The 27,852-nt window shown below is 42.5% G+C and overlaps 1 pseudogene; it reads left to right on the top strand.

Moving 5' to 3' along the window:
- The first annotated feature begins 633 nt into the window (after positions 1 to 633).
- On the top strand, positions 634 to 15,466 carry LOC148138394 (putative G protein-coupled receptor 139; annotated as a pseudogene).
- Positions 15,467 to 27,852: the final 12,386 nt, after the last annotated feature.

Below are 27,852 nucleotides of genomic sequence, written 5' to 3' on the forward strand. Positions count from 1 at the left end.
ACCAGATTAACAATTGGTGTGATATTCCCAATCACCGGAATATCCATCCCATTATTTTGTTGTTTTAAAATGTGATAATTTGGGAAAAAGAACGTATCAATCTGGTACACAATAGTTTTATTTCAAACTGTGGTGCATTGTTCTGTCTTTTGTAAATATTTAAATACTAATCTTTTAATTTTTGACATTATTTCACCTTTTTCTTCTTATTAATGCTCAGACATACTGGAATATTTGAAATTGTACCATTGTTCTACTTTGTACATCAGATTTTATCCCAATCTACCTTTGTACCAAAGATGCTGCCAAAAGATATAGTGACATTACCCACTATTCACACTACTCATGCACTTCTGTACTTGAGTACATATGACAATAAAGTCTTATTCGAATTTTCAAGAAATTAGCGACATTTTATTCTTAAAACTAAATTCCCAGCATCATAATCCTCAGAGAAAAGTCGTTATTTTGCTACTTGCTCAGAGTACTGCAACTAATGTAATTAGTGACTCAACGCGATTTATTTTCTCACTGGACATTTAGCTTCCAAATAAAATGAGACTGTGTTGACAACATGATTGTATTTCAGTGGGCATTGACTCCACAAGAATTGACAGCCCTGACTGGGGCAGAATGAAATACTCAGCAATCTTACAGATAGCACGCATTTACTATCCAATACTTGCAGCTGTTGGTATTATTGGTAAGTCCTTAAATCCAGTTATAATTGTGTTAATCCCGTTTAACTTGACTTCCTCATTCTTTATTGGAATTTGACATTCTTTGCATGACTTCGGTTTTTTCCACACAATGTATTCCTAATGATTTCACCAGTAGTTCAGTTGCATTGTTGTTTCCTTTCGTCTGCTGAAGCAGGTTTAGTTATATTTTTTTACAGAGCATTTAGTTCCAATACAGAACAGGCTGAGTCAGCATTTATTCCCTATCCAGAGTTCCACTTCAGAACGTGGTGGTGAGCTTCCTTCTCAAACCACTGTCGACCGTTTGGTGTAAGAGCACCCGCATAAAGTCATAGAGAACGGAAACAACCACTTCGGTCCAATTCTTCTATGCTGACCAGTTTTCCTAAACGGAACTAGTCCCATTTCTTCGTATTTGGCCCATATCCCCTTCAACCTTTCCTATCCATGGAGCTGTCGAAATACCTTTTAACTAATCCAGCAACGCTGAAGGAACAGTGATGTGTTTCCAAGCCAGGAACGTAAGTGGCTTGAAGGGAACTTGCAAATGATGTCATTCCAATCTACCTGCACCTTCTAGCCAGTAGGAGTGGGAGAGAGACCGTTCCGAGGAACCTTGATGAGCTGCAGTATATGTCTTGTATATGGTACAGCCTGCTGTCACTGACGTCGCTGGGGGTACAAACTAAAGGTTTGTGGATGTAGTGACGGTTAAGTGGGCTGATATATCCTGGACTGAAAACGTGTTGCTGGAAAAGCGCAGCAGGTCAGGCAGCATCCAAGGAGCAGGAGAATCGACGTTTCGGGCATGAGTCCTTCTTCAAGGCTCATGCCCGAAACGTCGTTTCTCCTGCTCCTTGGATGCTGCCTGACCTGCTGCGCTTTTCCAGCAGCACATTTTCAGCTCTGATCTCCAGCATCTGCTGTCCTCACTTTCTCCTGATATATCCTGGAATAAAGGCAAACTACAGCGCAAGCCAGATATCTTTAATAAACAAAGACAATGCAAGTCAGTCTCAAGGGATCTGCCATTTCCTTTGGATGGACAAACAAAGGTTAAGGTTTTGAGACTGGTATGAGTTTTCTTCAGAACTTCCCAAGGTCCTGAACGGTGTCAAACTTCTCGCTTGTCGTTGGAGCCATACCCATCCCAGCCAGTGGGGAGTGTTCGCTCACACTCCTGACTTGTGCATTGTAGATTGTGGTCACGATTTGGAGAGTCAGGAGGTGAGTTTTTTGCAGCAGGATTCTTAGCCTCTGACCGACACTTGTAGCAACAATACTTATATGCCTAAGCCATAGGTGCAATAGCAAACCCCAGGATGTGGATTGTGGTGGATTGCATAATGACAATGTCATTGAATATCAACGGGCAATGTTTAGAATCTCTTTTGTTAGAGATGGTACTTGCCTGACACTTGTGATCAAATGTTGTTTACTACTTACTTGTCCATAAGATCATAAGAAAGTAAGGTATAGAATGGGAATTAAGCCCAACAAATCTGTTCTACCATTCAATCGAAGCTGACATGTTTCCTGACCACATTCTTCTACTTTCTCCCTGTATCCCTTGATCCCTTTATCATCAATAAACCATCTTTGTCTTAAAAAAAACACTCAGTGACCTGTTCTCCACAGCAGCTCTATGTCAATGATTTCTACAGATTCACCATCCTCTCGCTGAAGAAATTCCTCTTCTTCTTAGTTCTTTTTGGTCATCCCTTCACCCTTAGGCATAGCCTCAGGGCCTGATGTGTTCTATTAGTGAAACATTTTCTCTACTTCCACTCTATCCAGGTCTCTCAGTGTTTTGTTAGTTTCATTCAGATTCCCCATTTTATTTATAAACTCTAGGTGTACAGAATCATAGTTCACAACCGCTTCTCATATGACAAGCCCTTCACCCCGTGCACAGTTCCTGTGACCCTCCTCTGAGCCTCCTTCAAGTCCAAAGCTTCCTTCCTTAGACACGGGGATCAAAACCACTCACCATATCTTGAGTAATGTGTTAAATATCTGTTAATTAGTACATGGAACTAATGAGTACATGCGATTTTCACTTTTTTCACATATGGCAGTTAGTTACATGTTCCACATAGTTCACGAAAAGTGTTTTCTCTCGTGATGATTGCAATAATGTTCATGTATTGGTTAGCATTGAAAGATATATTTTCTGATTCATGGTGATCAAGTGGTCCTATATCAATACTTTTGTTGCTTGACTGTTTTTCAAAGGACAATGATTGGTAGATAATTCCCTTAAATTATCAAACACAGCAAAACAAAATAGCTTCAATTCCAAACCATCAGATTAGCAGAACTTTGTTCTGCCCATAAATGACTGTTGCCAATTAGATCTGTGTGTTGTGAGTTTGAATAAATAATTTCACAGCATATTGCCTGGGATGAGTTAATATGTACTTCTACAATCTGACTGTTACATTTTCAAAATAGTGAGTTGCATTGGTTCCCTGGGAGATGCCTAGCAGCATCCAATTCTGTTGTTCCGGTGCTATCAACTCCTATCTGTGGACCAGGGAGTCCCAGGATCAAGTCCCTCCTATTCCAGAGATATATCTTGATATTGCTGAACAGCTTGCTTTAGTAAACTTATTGATGTTTTTAAGTCTATAGCACTGTCTATAAAGGGAAGTCAATCAGATCAGTTTTGCTGCATTTGTTTGAATTTTCCTTCCAACATTGTTTTGCGTGGCATTGACTTAAATCTGTTTTTTTGTTTTGCCTGGAATACAGATAGAGTTCATTTGTGCAATTCAATATCATCCCGTTTTCAAAGAGACATATAATTGTAAAGATGAACTAGCAGGATGGCAGATTCCGTTGGAATGAATATTGTTTTCCATCAGGTCTGTCATTTCAGCACTTTCATCTCCCTGAACCCCACATACAAACAGTTCATAGAATCCCTACAATGCGGAATCAGGCCATTCGGCCCATCAAGTGGCACGGTGGCACAGTGGTTAGCACTGCTGCCTCACAGCGCCAGAGACCTGGGTTCAATTCCCGACTCAGGCGACTGTCTGTGTGGAGTTTGCACGTTCTCCCAGTGTCTGCGTGGGTTTCCTCCGGGTGCTCCGGTTTCCTCCCACAGTCCAAAGATGTGCAGGTCAGGTGAATTGGCCATGCTAAATTGACCGTAGTGTTAGGTAAAGGGGTAAATGTAGGGGAATGGGTGGGTTGCGCTTCGGCGGGTCGGTGTGGACTTGTTGGGCCGAAGGGCCTGTTTCCACACTGTAAGTAATCTAATCTAATCTAAAGTCCCCACCAATCCTCCTAAACGTAGCCAAGCCAGACCTACAGAACCCTCACACTATTCCCGTAATGTTACATTTCCCATTGGTAAACCAGCTCGCCTGCACATTTCAAGGTGCTATGGGACAACTTACCTGCACATATTTGCACTGTGTGAGTAAACGGGATCACCTCAAGGAACCCCAGGCAGACACTGGGAGAATGTGAAAACACCAAAATGAGGGTGACCTTATAGAGGTTTATAAAATAATGTAAGTCATAGATAAGATGAAGAACAAAGGTGTTTTTCGTAAGTTGGGGCAGTTCAAAACTAGAGCCCATAATTTTAAAGGGAAACAAGAAAGATTTAAAAGAGACATGAGGGTGGTTCGTACGTGGAGTGAACCGCTAGAGAAAATGGTCGGTGCAGGTCCCGTTGCAACATTTAAAAGATATTTGGAGAGGTACAGGATTAGAAAATGTTTAGAGGAAACTGGGCCAAAAGCAGGGAAATGGGACTACCTTAGTTCGGGAAATGTGGTTGGCATGGTTGAGTTGGATCGAAGGCTCTGTTTCTGTGCTGCATGACTCGACAACTCGACGATTGAAAAGGCAGGTGAAACTTATGTTTCGCAGCAGGAAACAGTTTAATTAACACTACCAATTGGATCCTGGACACGTGTATCAGGCAACAGAAACGAGCCTCTATAGATGAGAGATAAAGTACGTCCCCAATATTCTACCTCTTTATCACTGAAGCTAAGTGTACAGATGCAGTCTTCTTGTGATTTAAAACGATTCCAAATTCAATTGGATCCCATGTCCATTGCCTATGTTATCCTCATAGTCCATAAGTTAAAAAAGTAAGTGAATGCACAAGCAGTTATTTCTTTCTTCAGAATCTCAGTGCCGCTCAGCATAAGCTCGCTCCAAAATCTGTATCTTAATAAGGTACTTCTTCCTCAATAAGGCAAATGTCAGGGAATTGCTTCTTTCACTAATTCCTTGCAACAAAGTGATCATTCTTCAGTTGTGATCAATCGCATATTTGCATCACAGCTGTAGGGGCTACCCTTGGCTGGAACTAACACAAGATTGAAATAACTCCACAGAGATCGTTATCCCAATAGGAAGTCCTCCTTTAGTTACACGGACATTGCACTGTTGCAGCTTCGTCAGAGTCAGCTCTCAAAGTGAACAGAATCCCTGATCCACTTGTTTGTATTTGTCAGCCAAGGCTTCCTGATCGGACCAAGTTTCATAGTAATACATGGAGGAATAGGCAATTTGGCCTGTCGGCCCTGCTCCACCATTCATTAAGATTATGGCTGATCTATCCCTCATCTCACCTCTGCCTACCTATGTTATACTCATAATCCTTTATCCCCCTACCATGCAAAAACCCATTCAACTCTAGCTTAAAATGTTCAATGAAGCGGCCTCCACTGCTGTCTTGGACAGAGAATTCACGACTCTTTGAGAAATGGAGTTCCTTCTCATCTCTGTCCTAAATCTATTCCCCGAATCTTGAGGCAATGTCCCCTCGTCCGAGTCTTAACAACAGTGAAAACAGCTTGACTGCCTGCAGCTTATCTATCCTTTTCATTGATTTATATGATTCGACAAGATCCCCCTCTGATTCTTCTAAACTCTAGCGAGTACAGTCCCAGGTGCATCTACCTCCCCTCTATAGGGTAACGCCCTTATTTCTGGAATCAACCTGTTAAACATTGTCTGCATTGCCTCCAAAGCTTATACATCCTTCCTCAAGTAAGGAGACCAGAACTGCGCACAATGCTCCAGTTGTAGCCTCACCAACACCTTATACAATTGCTACAGAACTCCCTGCTCTTCAATGCAATTCTTCAAGCAATGAAAGCCAATATTCCATTTGTATTCCTGATTAACTGTTGCGCCTGCAAATCAACGTTCTGCGATTCATTTAGGACCACTCTTAAGTGGGGATAGCAACCCCAATCAGGGAACTCGTATTCTGTGAGGTCCACCTTGTTCCCATCGCTACAAAGATGACCGTGGTTTTCAGCTAACTTAAAAATAACTTGCTTAATGTAGTATAAAGTAACGCATGAGTGAGGACAATTGTGGCTTTGTATACAGAATATAAACAAGGTAACAGATCAAAATAATGCACAAAGGGTCCTGTTGCAGACATGCAGCTGTCGTTGTTGATGCAGAGACCATTGGGTAAGGACACCTTTGAGGATGCTTATTGAAGACTTCCATAGACAACTGCTATAAAGACTGAGAACCATCACAAATAGAATGACTTTAAGATTTCTAGAGGCTGATAGTTATAAATTTTGCATTAGCTACAGAACTTGAATATAAATGCAGTTTTTTTAAAAAAAACTTAACAAGCATTAAAGAGATTTAACTAAAAATCGTCTGGACAGTCAAGGTGAGCCCTCACACTGTTGGCAGGGAGGATTTTATTGCAGGTGCGTACATCAGCAGTAATGGAATGTGGTTATATACAGCACGCACTGTGAAAGCTCCAAGGATAGACATAAGAGCATCTGGGAAACATCATGAGATCATAGAAGACCAAGAGTTGTCTATAAGTATGTCCATCACTGACCACACAGTCACATATCCAATTGGATTGTAAAGTAACTAATAATATGACTGGCCTATAATTGCTAAGTTAGGATAAAATAAATGTATAAACGTTTATGACTTTACTTCGTTCCAGTGAAGAAGCATTTTGGAATCCCAGAGGGTATCCTCCCACAGGTATTGCATCAATAAACTCTTTGATGCTGGAAGTGAACTCCGGGTGTTGAATGATTTGGTTAGTCACTCTGCCCTAACTGTTCTTATCACTCCATAAAATGTAACTTTTCAGACACAACTGGTATCAATACAAATTAACATAATCAAAGTGAATTTTTTTCATTCATATGTGGGATGTGAGCCGGCTGACCAGTACGTATTGTCAATCTCGAGTTGCCCCTTGAGACGAAAGCGGCACTGTCTAGAATATTTGCAGACTACCTTCTGTGGGGTGACACACATTGCCCTGAGGGAGGGTGCTCCATGATTGTGACCAGCGAGTAAAAATGAAGGCGGTGTATACTTAAGCAGGAAATCAGGATGGCACAAAGTGGCCTTGAGATTGCATTGGCAAATAACGTTAAGGAGAATCCAAATTTTTAAAAAAACATACATTAAGGCAAAAGGGTAACTGGGGAGAGAAAAGGGCTCCTCAAAGATCAGTAAGACAGCCTTTGCGTGGAGATCGCAGGAGATGGGAGAGATTTGAAATGGTTACTTTGCAACAGTGTTTAATGTGGAGAATGAAATGGAAGATATAGAATGTGGGGAAATAGATGCTGGCGTCTTGAAAAATATCCATCTCGCAAAGGAGGCGTTACTGCATGTCTTGAAACACATAAAAATGGACAAATCCACATGGACCTCATTCAGTGTATCCTATACTTCTGTGTTGAAGCGTGGAAAATGATTTTTTGGGATCCTTGCCGATATGTTTGTATAAACAATAGTCTCAGGCGACGTGTTGGTAGAGTGGAGCTTGGCTAACATGTTGTCGCTATTTAAGAGAGGTGGTCAGGAAAAAACAGGGATCTATAAACTAGTGAGCCTGACATCTGTGGTGGGCAAGTTGCTGGAGGGAATTTTGAGGCACAGGATTTATATGTATTTGGAAAGGCAAGGGATGATTAAGTATAGTCAGCATGGATTTGCACGTGAGAAATCCTGTCTCACGAACTTGATTGAGTTTGTGAAGAAGTAGCAAAGACGATTAATGAGGGCAGAGCGGTAGATGTGATTTATATGGACTTCAGTAGGGCGTTCGACAAGGTTCCTCAAGGGAGATTGTTGAACAAGGTTAAATCTTATGGAATATAGGGAGAGCTAGCCATTTGGATACAGAACTGGCTCGAAGGTAGAAGATGAAGGATGGTGGTGGAGGGTTGCTTTTCAGGCTGGAGGCCTGTGAACAATGGTATCCCACAAGAATTTCTGCTGGGTACATTACTTTTCAGCATTTATATAAATGATTTGGCTGTGAACATAGGAGGTACAGTTAGTAAGTTTGCAGATGACACCAAAATTTAGGTATAGTGGAGAGTGAAGAAGATTATCTCAGATTACAATGGGACCTTGATCAGATCGGCCAATGAGCTGAAGAGTTGCAGGTGGACTTTAATTTAGATAAATGGGAGGAGCTGCATTTTGGAAAAGCAAATCAGAGCAGGACTTATGCACTTCATAGTCAGGTCCTGGGCAGTGTTGCTAAACAAAGAAATTTTAGAGTGCAGTTTGATAGTTTCTTGAAAGTAGATTTGCAGTTAGCTAGAATAGTGAAGAAGGCATTTTATATGTTTTCCTTTACTTATGAGAACATTGATGTGGGAATTGGGAGGTCATATTGCGGTTGTACAGGACATTGGTTCGGCCACTTTTGGAATATTCTGTGCAAGTCTGGTCTCCCACCTACCGGAAGGATGTAGTGAAACTTGAAAGGGTTCAGAATGATTTACAAGAATGTTGCCAGGGTTGCAGGATTTGAGTTATAGAGAGAGACTGAATAGGCTGATCAGCTGTGTCTGTTTTCCCTGGAGCTTCGATGGCTGAACAGTGACATTATTGAGGTTTATAAAATCATGAGTGGCATGGATAGGATAAATACACATTTTTTTTTTCCCTGGCATGAGCGTGTCAAGAACTAGAGCGCAGAGGGTTAGCATGAGAGGGGAAATGTTTAAAACGGACTTAAGTGGCAATTTTTCACACAGAGGGATTTGCGTGTACAGAATGAGCTGCTAGAAGTATTGGTGGAGGCTGGTACAACTACCGCATTTAAAAGGCATCTGGATATGAAGGGTTTCGAAAGATATCGGCCAAGTGCTGGCAAATGGGACTAGGTAAGGTGAGGATATCTGGTCGGCATGGACAGGTTTGACTGCAGGGTTTGTTTCCGTACTGTAAATTTCTGCGGCTCTATGACAGCAGTGGAATGGTTATGTATTTCCAAGTCAGGATGTGAGTGGCTTGGAGGGTAAGAAAACTGCATGAAAGCCATTATCTTGTTGCCAACTCACCCTTTATTTACAGAAGGACAATCTGCAGAATCTGAGCAACTATTTCAGAGCCATTCCTTCAGTGAGGAGACTCTGAGACTCCTGTTTATCTCGGTCAGCCAGGGCTCACTGAAAGGCCCAGATTAACAGCCCCAATCAGTGGACTCATAGTCAATGTGATCCAGCTGGGTCAACATCATTCCATTCACTATATTGCTCACTCCTCGAAGTTAAGGGACGAAACCCTGTTGATTTTCTTACATATTCTCCTTGGACATTTTCACTCCAGATCTGGTTCCTTCGACTCTTATACTGACGTGGGCAATGTGCACTGTACTGGGGCATGACTTTTGTGCCCAGAGCATTTTGGGAGAGTTTCTTCCTCTTCTTCAGGTGGTAACGGTATTGCGGCTGCATCCATCTCAGACTTGGAGGTTTCTTTGATCTTATTTGGAGGGGGAGAACCCACAGTTCCCAAAGACTTTGTGGTTGTTCTGAGGGGGTACAGGTATGTATTAATCCTGCCTCGTTTTCAAAGGAGAAGCTTTCATGTGATCGACATATTTGTTCAGGACAGCCTCATTTACCCAAACTTTATAAGTCATGGGAGCTGACATCACACTGACCTCACCTCGTACTCATCCAGGGCCGTTGCTGTGGTTTCGATACCAAACTTCATCCCCTGAAGTAAACTATCTCTTTCTCTTAGAGGAGGCATGTGACTGGTATCGGTGTGCCTGATCATGTTTCAGCCTCCTCCAAGGCCATGGAGTATCAGGTTTAACCTGGTGCAGCATCTTCTCCCCACTAGCAACTCTGCTGCAACTATCCCTGTTGTTGTGTGAGGGGTGGTCCAATAATCAAACAGGACCCGGGACAGTTTAGTTTCCAGTGAAACTGTTGATTGTTGTTTTTTTAAAACCTGCCTTCAATGTTTGGACTGTTCTTTCCACCAGACCATTGGACGATGGATATTAAAGAGGTGCCTGAGCATGCCGAATGCTTTTCGATGTCAGGAAATACTGGCAATCCCTGCTGGAAAATGACATCCCATTTTCCATGAATCATGAATGTTGCTCGCAGCTTTTCAATTGTCATCCCTGAGTTTGACAAATTAACATTTTGCACGTCCAAATACTTTGAATGGGTATCCACAATAGCCAAGAACATTGAGCCCATGCATGGACCAACACGATCGAGGTGTAACCCACTCCAACGTTCAACCTGTCATTCACCCGAAGGTAGGGGAACACTTGGCAGTAATTCTTGCCCTTGTTGGCACTCTGGGCAAAGCTCCACCAACGCAACTTTGTTCGCATTCAATCCTAAACACTAAACATACAGCTTCATGCCAAAGTTTTCATTTTGGAAACCGATGGATGTCTCTGATAGAGATCAGACAGTGACTCAGGCCACCTTTATTCACACAACCCCTAATAATGTGCTGTCCTCTACTGTGATGTTGGCTTCGTTGGTCCAGAAAGGTCTCACTTCTGATGGTGATGTTCTTCTGTTTCCCCTTTCACCACCAGCTCTTTTCATTTTGCCAAGGTGGAAGCTTTTTGTTTGCACAGTCGGATATTGCCAGGAGTGACCCGAATGTGGTCCAGAAAGTTTAAAATCAGAACAGACTCTACCAGGGAATGCACAATCAATGGTATATCTATTAGTGGGAGACGGCATCCACATTTGTCACTTGGTCTTCCCGACAATTAGATTAGAATCCCTACAGTGCGGAAACAGGCCCTTCGGCCCAACAAGGCCACATCGACCCTCCAACGAGTAACCCACCCAGACCCTTTTGCCTACACACGAATATTGCACCTATCACTTTGGGCAATTGAGCATGGCCCGCACATCTTTGGACTGTGGGAAGAAACCGGAGCATCCAAAGGAAACACACAAAGACACAGGGAGAATGTGAATACTTCACGCCCGATGTTGGAATCGAATGCGGGTCCCTGACACAGCGAGGTAGCAGTGCTAACCAGTGAGCCACTGATCCACCCCACGTTCTTCCAAGTTATAATTGAGAATAAGGGCCACTGCTGAATTTGATCAGATGCTATGGGCGACATGGTCTTTCCTTTTCTTAGGTAACCCCAGCAGGGGTTTGTTGACCTTTATTCTTACAAGTTTACATTTCTCAAGGTATTGGTGGATCTTTCCCACACCAAAGATTACCGTCGAATGGTCCTTCTCTATATGAGCCAAAATCCGGGAAGCGTATGGTATCGGACATTCCTCACTGTTGGGCCACCAGTGACCCACCACCAACAGCAACCCAATATCATACGGGGAAGCATCCCATGTCAGCACCACCACTTGCTTCGGATCGTACTGGGTCAACACCCCAGGTGATGATAACTGTTTTTACCTTCCCAAAAGGCTACTTCTTGGCTATGTGACTAGTTCCAAAACTGACCCTTAGTTAAAAGCAGATGTAAGGGTGCCAAGATGGAGACCACATTACATATGAATTTCCAGTAACAGTTCACCAAACCAAGGAAAGACCTAAAGTCCAGTGCAGATGTTAGAGTCCGAACATGTTTGATTGCCTTCACTTTATCTTCCAGCGGGTGGAATGTGTTTTTTTGTCACTCTGCAGCCCAGATAGATCACTTGTGCTGCCTGGAACGCACACTATTCCCTTCTAAGGTGTACACCTGCCTTGGAGAAACATTTAAGCACTATGTTCTACTTCTTTAAGTACTATTTATTGGCTTTCCTGTTATTAGTACTTCATCAATATAAATAGCAACCTGGGGTTGAACTTGTTACAGGTGTGAGACACAGTGAAAGACACAAGGTGCACGATTCTTTATTCTGTTTCCACCACCAGGAAGAAAGGAAACACCTGAGTGGCCAGTGACAAGCAGTGCCCTTCACCTCAAAGGGCAATATTGCGTGATCAAACAGTGAAGGGGAGGGCAGGGATTAAATCAAAATAGAGTTGGAGGGGGAAAGAGACCGTTGTTTATATCTGTCAAGCAGGAATCTCTGACTGGTGCAGGATAACAACCCCGATCAGGGATCTCATCATCATTAAGATTCTCCTGGCCCTCGTTCCAATCACGACACTCAACTTCAAACTGTCTCCGACAGAACCAATGCTTTCTGTTTTAGATTTTCAGTGAAAGCAGTTCTTGAGGTCCTGAGGATGTAGAAGCTGCTTTTCCCCCTCTCTTGGTTGCAGCTCAAAGCTGGGGTTCTCTCCTGCTGCTAGAATTGCATGTGAGACAGTGTGTTTTATTGAATTTGCTTTTTGCCACACGTGTGCTTCGGGGGATTTATTACATTAGACAAGCTAATACTTAGTAGTTAGATAATGTATAATTTTGGTAATATTTCTATTAGGTTTAAGTCATTACAGTTTCCACTTTCTTTTGTTGTATTTCAACTATAGTGTATGTACGAAGTGTATTTTGCTTTAAATCTGATATTTTGATCCAGCGAATTCTGTCTAAATGCAGTACCTGGCATTTGGCTTTAAAACAGGAGAAAGTTAGGGTCGAGGCTATTTTTTTAACATATTTTGCTGGGTTCTGGTCTATCGATCAGAACTATTTCATCAACTTCAGGAGGTGTGCACAAAGTCAAAGCTAACTAAGAGTGAGTTCGCATAAGTGTAAATGACATTCATGGCCCACGTTATTGGACATTCAAGGTGACTACCGATGCCAGTGATGATATTGTTAGTGTTCTTCTCTTGCAAGAAGAGCACAGGAAGATAAAAAGACATACTGAGTATTTTCACAGAAAATCCAAAAATTTCTCAATCACGATTGAGAAGAAGACCTTCAGCTTGGCGTTGGAACATTTGAACAATTATGTTGCCAGAAACATATCTGACACAATTGTATGTACTGATCATAACCCCTTAAAGTTTTCGGAAAATTTTAAGTATTATTTTTCCAGATGGAGCTTTTTACTACATCCTTTCAATTTGAAAATTGTGAACGAGACAGGACCAGAGAATATAATGGTGACGTGTTGTCGCAAATTCAATTGAGGAAGGTGTTGGTGGCAGGTAGAAAGTGGACTGAAATAGACTATAGTAGTGAATGGTTGCATGCTCAGAGTCAATGTTATGCATATGTATCACATACTAACAGTGAGAGACTAAAAGTTTTTAAAAACGAGCCCATCTTTCTGCCTTGATTTTTTTTTCGTTAAGGTAATTGCAGTGACAATACAAAGCCTTCAAGAGTGGCATTTTATCCGTTTTTTAAAGAGAGGTTTTAAGACAGAGATAAAGAGCTGTCTAGTGAAACCCCTTAAGGTAAACAGCTTGTGAGGTGTTGGAGGTTTTATTTAATGAAGGAACAATAGAAACAACCTAAATGGGTGGGGCAATCTCCCATTAAACCAGGATTTCTAGTTTTATTTTTTCAGTAGCATCAGTTTTTTGGGGTCTTAAAGATGTGGAAGCTGTCTTTCCCCGCATTATTGGTTATAGATAAATGCTTGGGTTCTCTTCCTGCTGCGAGAGTTGCATTGAGACAGTCTGTTATACTGGATTTGCCTTTTTAAGGGTGTATTTATGACAAGTTATGATATTAGAACTGTTACTGTTTACCAGTTAAATGCTGCATTATTCTGTTAAGTTTTCCAATAGAATTATGTCATTCTAACTTCTTCATTCCTCTGTTGTGATTTAACTATGATGCATGAATAAAATGCTTTGCTTCAAATCTGGCAGTTTGACCAAGCAAATTGAATCTGGAAAACAATGCCTGGCATTTGTCTTTAAAACAAGAAAATATTAGAGTCTCGGCAATTTTCTTTATATATTTTGAGGACAGTTTGGTCTGGTCCATAATACTATTCTGTCAAAGTACTACATTTAGAGAGTTCCAGAATGATTCTTATACGTTCGGATGCTTCCCCACCTTCTGCTTCTATGTCCCCTGATTGATAATCGTTGCAGACTAACATAAGTGAGAAGGTGTGCGGCCCAAGTAACAGGCCAGTCCAGCAACCAAAAGCTCATAGTTAATTGTCTCAGTTCTACTTCAGAAAATAGATATTGTCGTGCCTGCTCATGTATTAAATTCCTGATTGGGTCCGTTGCTGCAAAATACCATTACCTTATTACCACTTTAATTTGTGTTTTTCTCTTTTCTCCATTACCAGTTTAATCAGCATGAAAAGTCTATTGAACATTTCTGTGAATCTGTCAGCATGACATACTTGCATTAAAATATTTTATTCATTTTAATTCTAATCCCTCATTGGTTTGTTCATTTATTCAGTTTACTCAAAGCATGCATTTATGTCATTTCAGTTTGCTTGATTCATTAATTCCAACTTTTCACCATGTATGGTGTAGTTTAGTTTCTATATTAAACTGAGGCAATTTCTGTGATTTAGCAGACATAGTAAGCTGATGCTTTTGCTGTGACTCTAATCATGAAGGAGTGTACCTTTCTTTATTTTACTTACAGTTAACTTTGTGGGAATTGTGATTCTGAATCGAAGCAATTGTGGTCTCTCCAAATGCATCACTCGCTATTTGTTGGCAATGTCTACTGCAGATCTGCTTCTCGTCATCCTTAATGTCATACTGGACAGAATTAACAATCTTTATTTCCCAGTTACTTTCTTATCCATCACTCCTGTGTGTGCCTTGAGAGTTGTTTTCTATGTTGCAGCCCTGGACTGTTCAGTTTGGTTCACAGTTGCTTTCACATTTGATAGATTTGTAGCAGTTTGCTGCCAGAAGCTAAGAGCAAGATATTGCAATACGAGAACTGCGTTAGTGGTTATAGTAACGGTGAGTCTAGTCAGCTGTTTGCTGTCAATTAATTGGTATTTTGTATTTATTCCTTACATTGTTATTGACAATGTGCCATGGTTTTGCGTCACAAAATCAGACTATCATACAGCATTATTTTGGAACGTGTCTGTCTGGATTAATACTATAATGATACCATTCCTTCCAATTGTATTTATTTTGGTATTCAATGCTCTGACTATCAAGAATATTATAAGAGCCAACCGCATCCGCTGTCGCCTCCAAATCTACGGAAATGGACAGAATAATTCTGATCCAGAGGTAGTCACCCGGAGAAAATCCATCATCTTGCTTTTTGCATTGTCTGCTAATTTTATACTGCTGTGGACACCATTTATTGTACGAGTTTTAATCTGGCGAGAAGTAAACCATAATTATAAGGACAAGACGTTGAATGATCCAATATTTGTCTTTCAAGAAATTGGATTCATGTTACGGCTTCTGAGTTCATGCACCAACACCTGCATATATGCTCTGACACAAACTAAATTCAGGGAGGAGTTAATCAACGGAGTAAAATGTCCATTTAATCGAATTGCTAAACTGTGCACATCAGCATAAGGTTTGCCCTCTTTGTGAAGGTATATTTCCAGTCTTACAACAGCACCTCCAGGTTGAAAGAGCTGGTGGAATTTCCCAGGCTGCATTAACTGAAAAAACGTCCAGGTCCTTTGAATTGGAAAGACGCCTCTCAGCCACGCAAATTGGAATTAATCAGTTGTACAGAAAAAAAAAATGAATTGAACTTAGAATAATATATCACTGAGATTGAATATGTGTAAGTGATTTTGCTGGTCAAAAGGCTGAGTCTTCTCTTTTGTGTTTATGTTAAGAGCTTTTCCGATTTCCAATGTATTTACAGCTTTGCATTTTGTCATTAATATGTTTATGTTGTTGTGCTGAAAGGACAGTGACAGCCTCATGTAAGCATGCTCAATGACTGACTAGCATGGCAACCAATTGCAAAGAGTAAACTTAATATTTTCCAAACTGCTGTCATTCTGGGATCTGATGTGACCAGGAGTATTTAGCAGCTGGGATATAACGTGCAATATTTAAAAGTGTCTTCCACAATTCACATTCAGTCTCTGGCATTGTTTCCTCAAAACAACTTGTCCAGTTGTTCCCATTGTTGCACATTACATTCATCATTGAAACTACCCTATTGTTAACATTCCTTAACCTCCTTCTCTGTTTCTGCATTGCATTTTGTTTTGTTTAAGCTCCAATAAAATGCCAATTGAGGTTTCAGTTCCTGTCTACAATTGTGACTCTTTATTGTTACTTTCTCCCGTTTATTTCTGGGCACATTAAATACAGTGGATGGTCAAATACCTTACCTTGCCTCAGCAGCTCCCTGAACATTTAGACTCAGCATCAAGATTTACTGTGAAAGAAATGCTGAGCACTGACACTAATTATGAAGAAAATTCTTAACCACTTAAAGTCATTGTGTAGGATATCCTGAACCAGCCAGGATGTGCTGAAGGAAAAGTAAAGAAAGTGCATGATCTACTTTGCTGAGCGGATAAGCACATGGTAAACCCAACAGCGTACTCCACGCTGGCTATAACATGAACCATTTGATGAATGGAATGCAACAGAGGGTCAAATGATTCTCTTCAGTCATTCTTCTCTAACAAGGGATGTGTGACGTTTGGTGGCTCAGTGGGACATTGAGATGATGTTCTATAATACAAATAATGCTGTAATAAATAAGAACAGGAGCAGTTGTTCAGCCCTTTGAGCCGCCTCCACGGTTCAATAGAATCATGGCTGGTCCTACAGTCCACATGTCCACTTTCCTGCTCTTTCTCGAGAACCCATCAATCCCCAAATGATCAAGAATCTGTCTCTCGGAGCTTTAAATATAAACAAGAACACTTTCCATCAACTCACTGAGTGAAGGATTTCCTAAGTCTCACAACCCTCGGAGGGACGAAATTCCTCCTCATCTCAGTCTTATATTGATGTCCCTTAATCCACTTACCTGCATGGGTACAGACCCAGCAAAACTTGAGAAGCTTGACACCATCCAGTACAAAGCACCCCGCATGTCTGTAATCACATCCATTAAAATCCATCCCCTCCAGCACGAACACTGTAAGAGCAGTGTGGAGCAGCTACAAAAAATACAGCAGAAATACATCAAAGATTCTGAGACAGCACCTTCCAAACTCTGGGCCATTTCCGTCTTGAAGGAAAAGGGAAGAAGAAACATGAGAGCATCAAATTCCTATCCAATTCTCTTACAATCTATCCTGGGAAGTATATCGCTGCTCTTTCAGTGTGGTTGCGTCAAAATCCTGGAATTCCCTCCCGAAGGGCATTGTGGGTCAGCCTACCAGCTGTGGACAGGAAGCAGCACTGCGCCACCTTGTCAAAAGGCAACTAGGGATGGGTTATCAATGCTGGCCCAGCCCCAATGCCTGCATCATTACACAGAGCAATAAGCTGACCTGGTAATTTGTGCTCATGTCACAAATTAAAAACAGTTCTGGATTTAGCTTCCTCCGTGCTGTCACGCTGAAGACTCAATCTGCCAGCATGCAAGTGCCTGTTCTCTTATATTGCAGTTCAGATTTCCAATCAATTCTCATTCATAGCAATGGAATTCATTCATTTAACACTGAAATAGCCACCCAGAGGCCGGTATCCCTTCACCAAGTCACCCTTTATTTACAATTGGACAGCATAGAACACAGAACATAGAACATAAAACAATACAGCGCAGAACAGGCCCTGCGGCCCTCCATGTTGCGCCAACCTATGAACTATTCTCAGCTCGTCCCCCTACACTATCCCATCATCATCCATGTGCTCATCCAAAGATTGTTTAACTCTCCCTAATGTGGCTGAGTTAACTACATTGGCAGATAAGGCATTCCAGGCCCTTACCACTCTCTGAGGAAGGAACCTGCCTCTGAAATTTGTCTTAAATATATCACCCCTCAATTTGTTGTTATGCCCCTCGTACAAGCTGACGTCATCATCCTAGGAAAAAGACTTTCACTGTCTATCTGATCTAATCTTCTGATCGTCTTGTTTGTCTCTACTCAAATCCCGTGTTAGCCTTATTCTTTGCAGTGAGAACAGACTCAGGTCTCTCAGCCTTCCCTCATAAGACCTTCTCTCAAGACCGGGCAACATCCTCGTAAATTTCCTCTGCACCTTTTCCAATGATTCCACATCCTTCCCGAAATTTGGTGACCAGAACTGTGCACAATATTTCAAAAGTGGCCACACTAGCGTTTTGTATAGTTGCAGCATAATATTGCAGCTTCGGAAATCAATCTCTCTAAAACATTCAGCATTCCTGAAGAAGGGCTTATGCCCGAAACGTCGATTCTCCTGCTCTTTGGATGCTGCCTGACCTGCTGCGCTTTTCCAGCAACACATTTTTCAGCTCTGATCGCCAGCATCTGCAGTCCTCACTTTCTCCTCTACAAATTAAACCTAACACACTGTATGCATTGTTAGAAGTATTATCACCTGTGTAGCAATTTTCAGGGATCGATGTACATGGACTCCAAAATCCCTCTGCATATCAAGAATCTTTCCAATTGACCCAGCACTCTGCCTTCCTGTTATTTTTCCCAAAGAGCATCACCTCACATTTAGCTGCATGGAACTCCACCAGCCACCTCTCAGCCTAATCCTTCAGTTTATCTAAATCCCCTTGCAATCTGTAACACTCTTCCAAACTGTCTCCTCCTCCACCGACTTTCGTGTCATCTGCAAATTTACTAATCCGTCCACCTATGCCTGTGTCTAGGTCATTTATGAAAATGACAAACAGTCGTGGTCCCAAAACAGATTCTTATGTCACACACAAGTAACCAGTCTCCAGGCTGAATATTTTCCATCGACCACAAGTCGCTGCTTTCTTTCCCCCCTGCCTGACAGAGACATACCTATCAAGGGCACACAATATCTGTTCCTTAAACCAGCTCCACAATTCCCCGCATTTTGCTACCCCATTCTATGCATCCTAATTTCTTGCCTAATCGCATTATAATTGCCCTTGCCCCATCGGTAACTCTTGACCTGTGGCATGTACCGATCCCTTTCCATCGCTAAACTAAACCCCACTGAATTATGGTCACTCTTTCCAAAGTACTCGCCTCTGACTGAATCAAACACCTGGCCTGGTTCATTCCCGAACCCTCCTGTACACATTGCACAAAAACTGATCCATCTGACGTACTAGAATTATAGCATTTCCAGTCAATGTTGCGCAAGTTAAAGTCCCCCACAATGACCACTCTGTTCCTTTCACTCCTGCGCAGACTAATTTTGCCAATCCTCTCTTCCACCTCCCTGGAACTCTGTGGAGGCCGATAAAAAAAAAACTCCAGGCAGTGTGAACTCTCCTGTCCTGTTTCTAACCTAAGCCCACACTACCTCAGTAGATGAGTCCTCATCAAAAGTTCTTTCAGCCACTGTTATACTATCCTTGACTAACAATGCCACTCCTCCCCCGATTTTACCGCCTTGACTGTTCTTAATGAAAAGTCTATACCCTGGAACCTGCAACATCCATTCTCACCCTGCTCTATCCATGTCTCCGAAATGGCCACAACATCGAAGTCCCAGGTACCTATGCATGCTGCAAGCTCACCTATCTTATTTCAGATACTTCTGGCATTGAAGTTGACACACTTCAAACTAACACATTCCTGTGAACCTGAAATCCTGTCCATGTCCTCCCTACTCTCATCCCTATTCAGCACTGCAACTACATGTCAGGTTTCCATCTCCCTGCTGAGCCTACTTTAACCCACCCGAACGGCACCAGAAAATTTCCGACCCAGGATATTAGTACCCCTCTGCTTCAACTGAAGCAAAGGGGTAGTAATATCCTGGGTGGGACCTGTGCAACTATTTGCAAGTAATATCCTGGGTGGGACCTGTGCAACTTTATCCAAGAACCTGAAACCCTCCCCCCTGCACCATCCTTGTAACCACATGTTCAGCTGATATCTCTCCCTATTCCTTGCCTCGCTATCACGTGGCGCAGCTAACAAACCAGACATAACAACTCTGTTTTTTCTAGCTCTCAGTTTCCAACCTAGTTCCTTGAAATCCAGCCTTACATCCTTGTCCCTCTTTCTACCTATGTCGTTGGTACCTGCATGGACCACCACTTGAGGCTGGTCACACTCTCCCTTCAGGATCCCAAAGATACGATCCGAGACATCACGGATCCTGGCACCTGGGAGGCAACACACCATCTGTGTGTCTCGTTCGTTCCCAACAACTTTTTGCCTGTCCCTTTAACTTTTGAGTCCCCAATGACTAACACTCTGCTCCTTTCCCTCCTTCCCTTCTGTGCAACATGGACAGGCTCTGTGCCAGAGACCTGGGCCCCACTGCATACCCCTGGGAAGTCGTCCCCCTCAACAGTACCCAAAAACGGTGTTTTTCAGGGTAACGAGCACAAGGGATCCCTCGATTGACTGTTTTCTCTCCCTGTGAACAGTCACCCAGTTTTCTTTATGCCGAGGAGTAACTACATCTCTGTAACTCTTATCTATTACAGCCCCTGCCTCCCGAACGTTCCTAAATTCTTCCAGCTCCAGCTCAATTTCCCTAACGCAGTCTTGGAGGAGCGAGAGTTGGGTGCAGTTTCTGCAGATGGACTTGGAAGGGACACCAAGGGCCTCCATCACCTCAAACATCACGCAGGTCGAACAATCCTCTCCCTGCACGGGCATCCCTGCTCGTCCCCTTATCACAAAATAAAAAAGAAGAGATTTTACCTGATGTGTCCCTGTTTTTTTAAGGGTAGAAGACGTGGTTGGATGGGAGGCCCCGCAAAGTTAGGGTCTCGGATTTAGAAAACACTAACTTATATAGGTGGGTGGAAATAAAAAGAAGTCCTCCTTTCCCAGAAACCTCTGCTCTTATTTGAAATATAAAAGCTCAAATTAGTGACTCACTGCACCCGGCAGCCCCATGGTCCAAGCTCCCACCCTTTGCCTTGAGCTGCCGCTCGAAAACAGAAAAATCATGTGAGCTCTAAACTGCCATCTCAAAGCCAGTGCCTGGAGTGAGGAGACCCTCCAGTCTTTTTGGTTATTTTCTTTTTGTTAATTAATTCCTGACACAACCACTGCGCAGCAATAATGCTTGTATTTCCCCTACACCCCCTGTGCAACCGTGGGCTGTGTGTGTGGGTGTGTGCATGCGCATGTGTGTGTGTGTGTGTACAGACTCAGTAAAAAAAAGACACCATTGTACAAGAACTTCATGCTGCAATTCCACCACCAGAAAAAAACCACCCACGTTGTCAGGGAACAAGCAAAGCCCAATAGGGGTAAGGCCTCCGTGAGAAAATAAAGGGAAGGGTAATGACGAAATGAAAGCTCCATACCCAGAGGCAACCTCTCCCTAAAAGCATCGAGGACTTTGGAGGACATCCCATGCTCCCTCTGCAAGGACACCCGGCCTTGAACATCACTGCAGAAGAGGGACAGGCACTTGGAAGAGACAATATCCATTTTGACATTATCAGCCAGGTCACCCTGACTAGCCCGGGTTATTAGCCCCAATCAAGGATGCTCATAGTCAGTGTGATTCCCCTGGCCCTCGTTCCAATGATGACATTACTCCCCGACCAAGTCCGGGGATGTACACCTGCTCTTTCTCTTGCAGCTTCTACTGGGATGTGTTCACCCAAAGTCTTGCGCCTCCGACTCTGACTCGAAACCGTCTCTTTCCCCGCCTCCACCAGAGGATCTCGGGAAAGTTTCCTCCTCTTCTTCAGGCAGTCACAGCATCAAGGTGGCATCCATCTCAGTCTCAGAGATTTCTTCAACATCTAACAAGGGGAGAGCACGGTTTCTGACAGCCACTCTGGCTGTTATGAGGGGATAGACATGTTTTGATCCTGCCTCGTTTGCAACGGAGCAGCTGTCACGAGATCTACATGTTTGTTCAGGACTGTTTACTTACCCAAACTTTGCAAGTCACGGGACCTGACCTCACATTGACCTCGCCTCGTACCCATGCAGGACAATTTCCATGGTTTTGACAACAAACTTCATCCCCTGAAGTGCACTGTCTGTCTTGCTTAGAGTAGACATGTGGTTAGTGTTTGTGTTCCTGATGCCGTTTCAGTCTCCCCACCTCCTAGGTCAGGGAATATCAGGTTTAATGTGGTGCGGAGTCTTCTCTCCATCAGCAACTCTGCTGGAGCTATCCCTATGATTGCATTAGGGGTGGGCCTGTAATGTAACAGGGACTGGGACAGTTTGATATCAAGTGAAGCTCTACGCTGTTTCTGTAAGCCTGTCTTCCCTGTTTGGACTGCTCTTTCTGCCAAACACTTGGACGATGGATGGTACTTGTGATCTGAATATACCGAATGCCATTTGACATTAGAAAAAAATCAAAATCCCTGCTGGAAAATGCTGTCCCATTATCCATGAGCAATTCTTCGGAAAGTTTGTGTATCATGGGTGATGCTCACAACTTTTCAATCATCATCACAAGATTTCCGAATGAACGCTGACCACTTTGAAGGGACATTCACAATAAGCAAGAACATTGACCCCATGAAAGGACCAGTGTAGTCCACGTGTAACTGAGTCCAGGGTTTACCCAGCCGTTTCCATGAGTATGGGGAGCAATTGCTGGTGATAATGTTTTATCCTTGTTGGTACTCTGGGCACTGCCCCACTAACGTGGCTATGCTGGCTTCCATCCTGGCCAGCAGACATACCGTCACACCAACATCTTCATTTTAAAATCCCCTGGATGACCCTGCTGATGTCCAGCAAGTAGCTGCAGGACATATTTGCTCAGTGCAATCCCTCTTGTTCCCCATAATAAAATGCCTTCCTCTAAAATGCGGAATTGGATATTTATCTAGTTGTGAGAATTGGTTTATAGTATGTTTTAAATCCCCACAACAGCAAAATGACCCGTCATTGAAAGGTTGAAAAAGCTCGGACGTTTCTCTCTGGAGAGAAGGAGGAAGAGCGTGGACCTGATCGAGTTATACAAGATAATGAGAGGAATAGAGTCAATAGCCAGAGACTTTTCCCCAGGGCAGGATCGACTGGTACGAGGGGTAATAGTTGTAAGATATTCGGGGAAAGATATACAGAAGACATAAAGACGGAGAAGTGGGTTGCCAGCAGTGTTGGCAGAAGCAGAGTCATTAGGGACATTTAAGCGATTGCTGAACAGGCAAATGGAGAACAGCGAGTTGAGGGGTGCGTAGAATAAGTTATTATATTTTATATTAGAATTAAACCTCGGCACAACATCGTGGGCCAAAGGGCCTGTTCTATGCTGTACTTTTCTGTGTTCTATGTTCTATGTTTCACAATCGGTACGCCTGGTGTTGCCCATTCTGCAAACTACTGGGTTGAAGACTCCTTCACTTTCAAGCTCTTGATTTCTACGCTGCTTTTCCCTGTAGGGTAAATGGCACTGGGTGGGCGCTGCAGAATTGTTTCCCGGTCAACATGCTACTTTGGGAATCCTTAGACTTTCCTGAAAAAGCACTGGGAATTTCATTCGGACTTCACCCAAACAGCCATTTTCTAATCGAAACATTCTGAGCCAATCAAAGTGAATCTTCCTCAAACAATTTTCCCTGATCAGCTTAGCTGCCTTAGTGAGAATGCCCACAGCCATCGGCATACCCCGCCACTGTTAACCTCCACATGACGCATTTTCGACTGACAAAGCCATTTGAAATGTCTAGTTGAGGTCCAGTTGAAATGCAGCGAGTAGGCACTTTTGCATGGATCAATCACTAACCTCACTGTCATCACCAATAAAATACCTCCACAGAGGCCGGTATTCCGTCAGCAAGTCACCCTTTATTTGTATATGTAAAGTACTTGACACTGGTCTGGTTCCTCAGAGCCAGCTCTCAGAATGAACTGAACCATTGACTCTCCTGTTTATATCTGTCAGCAGGGCTGTCTGATTGGACCATTTTCACAGCTCCTGTCGGGGAACTCATTCACTACACTATCCACATCCTAGTTGGCAATGAAAGCTCTCACCAATCAGCACCCCACATAGCTGGCACTTTGGCACCATAACCACCTTGCAAAGTATTAACCAGGTGTCCAATGTCATTACCCACTTGTTACCTTACTCTTACACCACTGTCAAATCACACTTACTTTATGCATTATAAGACAATTTTAGCCTGGAAAGATCTGTCCGGATGGAACTACAGTTTCACGTTCTAGAGGGTAACGCTGAATGGAATTTCCTCTCAGAAATGCCGAGCTCCTCTCTTTCATCAGAAAAAAAAAGAAGAGCAAATGCAGCAATCAGTGTGAGATTTCCACTCACTGGAAAATCTGTCCCAGTATGTTGTTCATTTAAAATACGATAACGAAAGAAAAGCTACATCTCAGTCTGGTACAAAATAAATTTATTGCAAACCGGAGCATATTGTCTTGTCTTTCGAAAACAATTCAAAACTAATCTTTTAACTTTATTTTTCAACTTTGTACGTAAGATTTTGTTCTGAGGTACCTTTGTTTATAAAATGGTGCTGGAAATGCTGACATTGTGACCTTTGCACTTTACTCATATACCTCTATACGTGAGTACACATGCAATAAAATCTAATTCGGATTCTCAAGAAATTAGTGGCATTTTATTTTTCAAAATGGGTTCTATTGCATGACAACCATGAGAGGAAAGGGATTAATTTGCAGCTTGTTCAGATTATTGCAACTAATGTAATTAATGATTCAACTAGATTTATTGTCTCACTGCACATTTAGTTTCCAAAGCAAATGAGGCTGTGTTGACAATATTATTGTGTTCTGACAGACAGAATCAGTGACTCTACTATCACAGACAGGCCTGAGTGGGACAGAATGGAATACCCAGCAATTTTACAGATAGCACGTATTTGCTACACGATACTTGCAGCTGTTGGCATCATTGGTAAGTCCTTAAATCCAGTTATGTTTATGTGACTAAAAACAAAAATTAAGGGAAAGGCTCAGCAGGTCTGGCAGCATCTGGAAAGAGAAATCAAAGCTAACACTTAAAGTCCGGTGGCTTCATCAGAGCCTTTCCTGCAACTTTTGTTTTTGTTTCTGATTTACAGCATAGCAGTTCTTACGTTTTTTATGACTGTTTAAAACCGATTTAATCTGACACCCTCATTCTTTATCGAAATTTAACCTACTTTCCCTAGCTTTGGTTATTTTCAACTTTTGCATTCCTAGTGGTTTCACCAGTTCATTTTTATAGCTGTTTACTTCTGTCTGTGGAAGCAGGTTTATTTATACATGTTTTGCAGATATTATAGTTCCAATACAGAGCAGGCTGAGTCAGCATTTATTCCCCATTTCGCCATACACTTCAGATCGTGGTGGTGAGCTGCCTTCTCAAACCGCTGCAGATCATTTGCTCCAAGATCACCTACATAGAGTGATAGAGCACGGAAACAGCTCCTTCAGTCTAACTCATCCACGTTGACCAGTTTTCCAAAAATGAGTTAGTACCATTTCCCTGTATTTAGACGATATCCCCCTAAACCTTTTTTCTCCATGGAGCTGACCAAATGTCTTTTAAATAATCTAGCAACACAGAAAGAACAGTGTTGTATTTCCAAGCGACGAAGATGAGTGACTTGAAGGAAACTTCCAAGTGGTGCAATTCCCATCCATCTGCTGCTTCTAGACAGTAGGTGTGCAGGTGAGGGGGAGCTGTCTGAGGAACACTTTAAGCTGCTGCAATGTGTCTGTAGGTAGGGTACCCTGTTGTTAGTGAGCGACAGTGCAGGTGACACACTGAAGTTTTATGGGTGTGGTCCCAATCAAGTGTAATGATATGTCCTGGAATAAAGGCAAACTATGTAGATGCTGGATATATGCAGTAAACAAAGAAGATGTTGGAGAAACTCAGCATATCTGGCAGTTTCTGTGGAGAGAGAAACAAAAGTTAAGGTTTTGATTGTGATATGACACTTCTGCAGAATTTTCCATTGTCCTGCATGGTGTTAAGCAACTTGAATGTTGTTGTTCGCGTTGCACCCATCCCGGCAAGCGGGGAGAATTCCATCACAGTCCAGACTTGTGCCATGTAGGTGTTTGGGCAGGTTTTGGAGAGTCATGAGGTGAGTTTTTTTGGCAGAAACTTTCAAAGCTTCTGACCTGCTTTTCTAGCAAGAATACTTACATGGCTCAGCCATGGCTGGTTTGGGTCATTGGTAATCCCCAGGGATCTGTATAGTGTTTCATTCTGTAATGGCAATGCTTTTTAATATCAAAGGGTGTTTTTGAGAATATGCGTTGTTGGAGATGGTAATTGCCTGACACATGCGTGGATTAAATGTTGTTTACTATTTGTCCAAAAGAACATAAGATACACGAGCAGAATGAGGCCATTCGACCCATTGAATCTGCTCTGTCATTCAATTATGGTTGATATGTTTCTTAACCTCATTCTCCTGCTTTCTTCCTGTAACCCTTGATCCCCTAACTGATCAAGAAACTATGTTTTTTAAATATACTCAGTGACTTGGTCTCCACAGCCTTCCTGTAACAGTGAGTTCTACAGATTCACCAACCTCTGTCTGAAGAAATTCCTCCTCATCTCATTTCGACAGCGTTGACCATTCACTCTGAGGTTTTGCCCTTGGGTCTTAGTCTGCCTACCAGCGGAGTCTCATCTCCTTGAGGTCCAAAACCACTCACAATATGTTGAGTAAATATTGTTGTGGACCTGACCAGACACCGTCAAAATATCTTAAGAAATTCGCATAGACCCTAATGTTTCCTTACTTTAAAGGCAAATGTGAAGTGTTGTGTTCCAGTTGCAATGGGACTTTTCAAACTACGTGATGTTAAGCAAAAGCACAATTTATTTAAACACTATCTTTAAAATACAGCCAAACAGGAGCATTTTTTAATTACTTAACACTCTTGTAAAACTTAGCAGAACAATATAGACAGTAACTAATATTAACAGATGCCTAAGGGAAAGACAACGGAACGAGGACATGCCGCAACCCAAAGGACTAGCCACACTAACATACATCAAGAGCATTTTTGAACTGACAGCCAGACTACTGCGACCACTAGGACTCATAACAGCACACAAACCAATAGCCACTCACAGGCAACAACTCACTAGAAGGAAGGACCCGATACCCAGCATGAGCAAAACCAATGTAGTGTACAGAATCCCATACAAGGACTGCACAAAGCACTATATAGGACAAACAGGAAGACAGCTAACGATCCACATCCATGAACAGCAACTAGCCACAAAACGACACGATCAGCTATCCTTAGTAGCCACACACGCAGATGACAAGCAACATGAATTCGACTTGGACAACATTACTATTATAGGAGAAGCCAAACAGAGAACCGCCAGGGAATTCCTAGAGGCATGGCACTCATCCACAGATTCAATCAATAAGCACATCGACCTGGACCCAATATACCGACCACTGCAATGGACAGCTGGAACTGACAACCGGAAGCGGCAGATTCAAACCACTACAAATGCCGGAGGAAAGATCACAGAAGCGCTTCACAGGAGGGTCCAAGCACTGAGCATGTCACCTAGACAGGGGATGAAACGTCTGCAACACAAATTCCCAGCTTGGCGAACAGAACCACAACTGCTTTGATTTATCTCATAAACTTATTGATGTTCTTGTCCTGATTGGACAGTTGCAACATTATGTGAAAATATTCAATGATTTACCAGCATGGAAACTAAATTCAAAGATTAAACTTAAAATCTTCAAAACTGCTTTGAGTCAGGAATTTGATTTGACTAGCATTATTAGCAGCTGGGACCATAACAAGTACTGTTCAAAGGGCTTTTCCGTAGTTCAGACTCAGTCTCTGGCTTTGCTTCCAAAAAACAACTTGGAGTCACAGAGTGACAGTGGTGTACAGCACGGAAACAGACCCTTCGGTCCAACTGATCCATGCAGATCCGATTGCCTAACCTAATCTAGTTCCATTTGCCAGCATTTGGCCTATAGCCCTCTAAACCCTTCATATTCATTTACCCATCCAGTTGG

This window comes from Chiloscyllium plagiosum, unplaced genomic scaffold (assembly GCF_037043375.1).
Source record: "Chiloscyllium plagiosum isolate Xiang-an unplaced genomic scaffold, Cpla_swu_hap1 HiC_scaffold_40, whole genome shotgun sequence".
NCBI lineage: Eukaryota > Metazoa > Chordata > Chondrichthyes > Orectolobiformes > Hemiscylliidae > Chiloscyllium > Chiloscyllium plagiosum.